The following is a 6,273-nucleotide window of genomic DNA, read 5'->3' on the forward strand; positions in this document are numbered from 1 at the left end:
TCCAAGCACTTTTACTGTCCTAAAACGTGATGACAGACACAAAAATAAAAAAAAAATAAAAAAACACACATCATTGTAAAATCAATACATTCATCGTTCCACCCAGAATCTAAAATGAAATAGTTATGTTTTTTAATTAGAATTAAAATCATGTTTCTAAAATATAAAACTACGTGTAATATTATTATGTACTATAATACTTATAATAATAATTGTCCTAATAAAGTACACTGAGAATAATAATTATACTATTAAATTCAAAATATAAGAAAAGGCAATAGAGCGGGATGGCTCGGCAGATCGATAAGTACTTTTCTATTCTATATATGCAATATGCTTATATTTTGTTTTAATTAATATTTATACTGACTGTGTTATTCAATTATAGTTTATGCGGTAATTATTAATTAATTTGTATACAAATTCCATTTTTTTGCAATTCATTAATTTGGAGTGGGTATATTATACAATATGCGATTTACTCTACAAAATTGTTAATTACGAAATTCATCAAATTAATTTCTGTTCGTTAAGTTATATTTTATAAACTTGAAGCTATTTCGCTTTGTATTAAAAAAAAAAATGCCTATTAAACATACTTTTAACGTGGTACAAAAACGTGGTGTTCTGTAATCAATCGTCTGATACATTCTAGGAGAGTCTTAGAATTATTATAAGCTTTCAAGTATAAAATTAACATATTGATGAAAAATCGAGTTTTTAATTAAAATAATTAAATATAGTAATGCTTACATTAAAAATAATGTAGGTAATAAACAAAATAATTGTTAGTTCCACACTATTTCATGTCCCCAACGAAATAACAACGAAATTTATGAATACACTCTAATTAAAAAGTAAGAACACACAAAAAAATTAATAATGTAATTAAAATTATTAACAGTGTATAATAAGAAAAGTTTATATTTCTCTGAAAATTGGAAACAAAAGATTGGTGTGATTGTTTTTCTATTCATAAAAACATGATAAATATTTTGATAAGACTTTTTTGATGAATCCTACTTATATATGTCACCCTGGATCAGGGTTGGCAAAAACCCGGGCGTTTTAGAAAAAACCCAACGCGGTTGGGGTTTTTCGGGTTTTTTCAAATAAAACCCCCAAAAAACCAAAAACCCGATGGGTTTTAATGTAAAAGTAATAATGGGTGGTTTTATCGGGTTTTTTCAGAAAAAACCCATCCAAAAACCCAGTGGGTGTTATTGTAAAATATTAATGGGCGGTTTTATCGGGGTTTTTTCTGAAAAAAACCCATCCGAAAAAAATAAAAATCGGTATTTTTTATTAAAAATAGAATAGAATTTTATTAAAAATAAAAAATTTCTATTGACCATTAGTGTGTAATTTTTTCTATTTTATTCTTTAAATTGTACCTACCTAATTAAAAAATAATTATTAATTTTTTTTCAAATCAATTTAATATTTTAATTAGAAAAATAAATAATACCTATAAGGTAATGTTTTCTGAAAATTAACACAAGTTAAAAAAAAAAATAAGAGTGAACTTCTATTTTATCCAGAAAAGTAACCCGGGTTTTATGGGTTTTTTCAAAAAAAATGAGTGGGTTTAACCCAGAAAAGCAGCCCGGGTTTTTTTATGAGTTTTTCAAAATACCAAGTGGGTTTAATCCAGAAAAGCAGCTCGGGTTTTTTTGGGGTGGGCTTTTTCATGCCAACCCTGCCCTGGATACGCCACTGACACACAGTGTATAATAAGTAGCTAAATAAACCGACGTCTTATATATTTTTTTTGACGGAATGCGACGACAACAAAAAAAACCCCTTTTACATTTTCACGACAACAACAATATTATTATTTTATTATCATTCGACCACGCGGCGGGCCAGGAATCGTGCACGCGATTGGCGTGAAGGGTACTATGGTGCGTTTTCCCCCCTCCCCCGTCGTCGTAATCCGCGAAATCAACTCTATTCATGTATTACATGGGGGCGATGATTTCTCCAATTACAATTGTGTCTACGCACCGAAGAAATCAAGTTTTGGTTTCATTTCGAGTCCGGCCTGGGAAGCCGGTGAATTTCACGGAAAGAAACGAGCCGTGTAAGAATACACTTGATGACCCCCGGGAATAACCTTTTGATTCGTCACCAAAGTTTCTGATGACTGTTGATTAATCCCCGCGGAACGGTTGTTCAAACGGTGGGAAGTATATACCTACGAGAAGAAGAAGAAGCTCCTCAATAACAATAATATATCCCCGGTGACTTAGCCGGCTAGTTTTCCACTCGTCGTGTATATTATTATAATAATATAATAAGGTGGGCATAACAATAACAATAATAATAATTATGATAATATATGTGCACACCACGGAGAGTGCTTTACGATGAAAGCGATTTTTTATTTTTTTATCTCCGTTGCAGACACATTTAATAAGCTGCTTTTAGGTTAATACGACACAGGTATAGGTACATAATATTTACATACTCGACAGTTTATAGTGCCCTATGTGAGGTATAAATGTATAATCATGTATTTTAGATCTCCGAAATTCTTAGAAGCCCGATTGGTAAGTATGACGTGTTGGTGGAATACAATACAAAATTAAATATACAGTTTAATTAAAATATTAATGATTAAACGAGCACACGCGTGTTTCCTACACATTTATGAATTATTAAAAATTTTAATTTCAAAATATATTTTGCAGACACCTAATTCAACATTGTCTCGGGTCATTTTTTATAGATTAAGTTGTATATATACATAAAATCAGTTCTATGCCTAGGTACACTCGTAAATGTGTCAGGTGTTAGGTGTTAGAATCTAATATTTAAATTTGAATAACGTTTTGCATTACAATAATATAATATATACATATTGTTATTGTTACAAAATATAATTCTTATAATATGTCAGACATTGTCGGTGTACGTATATTTAAAAAATGGAAAAATTAACTCTCCCCCTCGCTTGGGAGTCATCGACCCTCAATACTAAACTACTTACTTATAAATAACGTACAAGACCCTTACCCCACCCCGAACAAAGAAAAAACGCAAAAACTTAAATGGGTGGGACTGGGGACATGTACGTTTATAAATAAGGCCTACTTATAAATAATAAAAAATAAATGTTCAGTTGTCCCGTATGTCGACACACACAAATAGGGGTAACAAAAAAATATATAATGAAAAGAGTCACTATACCTGCCCCCGTCTGTCTTGATAATAATATTATGGAATTGCATATTACGTATAATTACTATTTGATTTATCGATTTTCGATACGAATAGATACATAATAATAGTAATGATCACACTTTTTCACCGTACTAAATTAATTTAATAATGATTGTGTTATGATTAGTTTTTATTTTGATTGCATATATTTTATATCACCGTGTAGGTATATTGTGTTATGCTATTTGGGACCAACTAAACTTTTCAACATACGACCGCGTGCACTACATTATTATAAGGTAAATCGTAAATACAGTGGAATTTCGATAAGTTGAAATTCATAGGAAATTAAATTTTTTCCTCTTGTCAAAATTGTTGACTTACTATATATGTTTAGGTTAGGTTAGATTAGGCAAGGGAACGAATGGCATTTATTTTGACTTATTAAGGTTTTCTACCCACTGTACCATACAAAACGAGATGTATGGACCTTGTATAACGAACCCTATTGATTCCAAACATTATCACGGTATAGTCGAAAAATACAACTCGATGTTATTATTAAATCATACCCGTGAAATGTGCAAGACTTGCTCAAAAATAACCACGTGTCGTAACTTGTAGCAATATAATATTAATTACTACATACTCATACGTTTTTTACAACTTCCGTGGGGGCAATTTGAAATTATTTCAGAACTCATTGTATGCAATATTATCATAAATAAATACACATTAAGCCTTTTCGTTTTTATAGCGTTTCGATTAAAAATGTTATTAGAACTCTTCTTGGAAATTGTCTTCAGTTTCAGTGGTATACATTTAACTCAACTACACCTATAATAATATTATAATAAAATAAACCAAATGGAAATTAATAATATATAGTTCTCATAATGTAGCTTTATAATTTAATACATCTTGATTGTATTCCAAGTATTGTGATTTAAATATATTTTATTTTCGACTTCCCACGAGTGCTGCACGCCTATAGTGAATACTATAGTATAATATATTATTTACAAACTCGACAAATATTTTATTAAAATGTGTAAAAAATTTCAATATCTTGTATACAATACGTGGTATCTATCTCAAATAGATCATAATATTATTATCATGAGAAAATTATAGGCCATACCCAGGTGATAAAAAAATTAAAGAAATAATTTTGAAATCCACCACTAATCACAATATTATTCTAATAGGTAATATAAAATCTGGGAATTGATTACACTGCGAGATGAATGCTTTTATGTTTTTTAAACAATAATAATAAGGCGTGTTGTCGCCGAATATTAATTAAAAACGAGAAAACCACCGCCTATTAGGTAAAAATATATTTTGTGTTATGATATATAAATTATAAAAACTATTATTATATTATCATGTTATATCTTATATTATTAATTAATTTTTTTTTAGGCTATAATTTATAAGTGTATAACGGCTTATCTTATCTCACTGATTACTTTATATCTTGTTATATTTTATTTATAATTTTCTGAGGAGGAAACATTTAAGCAATAATCATTGAGCATGACGTGCAAATTAAATAACGCAAATATTCAAAGTATAGAATATAATATTGTCCTTGATACATCATTGCAATAATACGAATAATCATAACATTTTGCTTATTTCTTTTAAAATTATTATTAATATATAATTGTTTTTCTTTCTGATCACACAACCGATTGCCGACTACCCTTAATATTAATAAAATGCTTGACATTTACATTCAGAAACTTGTAATCTCTTCATGCTCTTTAAGTCGGAATATTAAGCTTTTACTTAGAAATGTTTTTCTCCCACTTCCAATCCCAAAGTTTATTATATTATTTTTAAAATCTACCCATGTTATATTATGATTGTATTTGAATATTCGAAGATGTTTTTCTGACTGGGTTATATAAATGGTTTGTATTTGAATCACGGGTCAATTTTAGAAAAGCACGACTTACTTAATATGGTTTCAAGAAAGGCTAGCAGCATGATTCTTTATTAAATATACAACATTACAACTATCGTCTATTATTATAATATGGTTAACAAACTAACTAAAAAAAATACCAAATTTAATCGTGCCCAATCAGTATTTTACGTTTTTAAATAGAATATTATTTTGGTGAAGTACATCATTGTAAGATCAGTCTTTACCTCTGCGTGTGTTAAAAATCTAAAATTATTATGCAATACATGTTACATGCACTGTTTTCCTTGTCCAATTTAATTTTAAGAGTATTTTTATACACATGACTTTTATCGTCTTGTAAGCTCGAGTAATTTATTATGTTTTGTTTCTATTTATGTACTGGGACCAACGTAAAAATGTCATAGATTTTGTTAGATTCCCCACTTTATTACAGTGTAATCACCAAAAATTATTCATATTTGATTTTAAAGATAAATTGATATTAAATCTTAACTTTTATTTATTAATCGTTATTTATGAAATTGTGATCTTAATTTTTCATTCCGAAAATCATGTCATGTAAGTAATGACATTTTCCAATTATTTGAAAATACCGCACATGTATGTACCATCAGTACTACCTTACGAATTTTGAAACATTTATACTTTATGCATAACCTATGCCTCATAATAACATTTTTTTTTCTTTCAAGCCAAGATTTTGCACTCTATAGTTTATGTTATGACGTGTACGATGACGAAAATATTAGTCTTATAATCTTTTTATTTTCTGGAAACCTTTTAACACTTGACTTATTTTATGAGTGAAAATTATTTAAAACTCTATGAATTACAAGACGCAACACACAGATCATGCGTATTATCATATTCAATATTCATACCCTATTTTTGTACTGTTAACAATGTTTTTGACTATTGAGGAAAATCATATTTTCCCCCTCAAATTTCCATTCCAATGAAGTACTACCGAGTGAAATATGTATTTTGATTATTAAGTACATCATCAGCTAAGTTTCTTAAAGTTTAAGCAGATAGTTTATCAAACTTACTACAAGTGTAAAGTATTTTGTTAAAAGAATTAAATATCACTTAAGCAACTGCAGGTCTATCATTTCGAACTACATTACAGTTAGCACAGTGAGTTGTCGGTTATCTGAGCTTATTGGACATGT

The sequence above is a fragment of the Acyrthosiphon pisum genome, chromosome A2 (genome assembly GCF_005508785.2).
Source record: "Acyrthosiphon pisum isolate AL4f chromosome A2, pea_aphid_22Mar2018_4r6ur, whole genome shotgun sequence".
Classification (NCBI taxonomy): Eukaryota; Metazoa; Arthropoda; class Insecta; order Hemiptera; family Aphididae; genus Acyrthosiphon; species Acyrthosiphon pisum.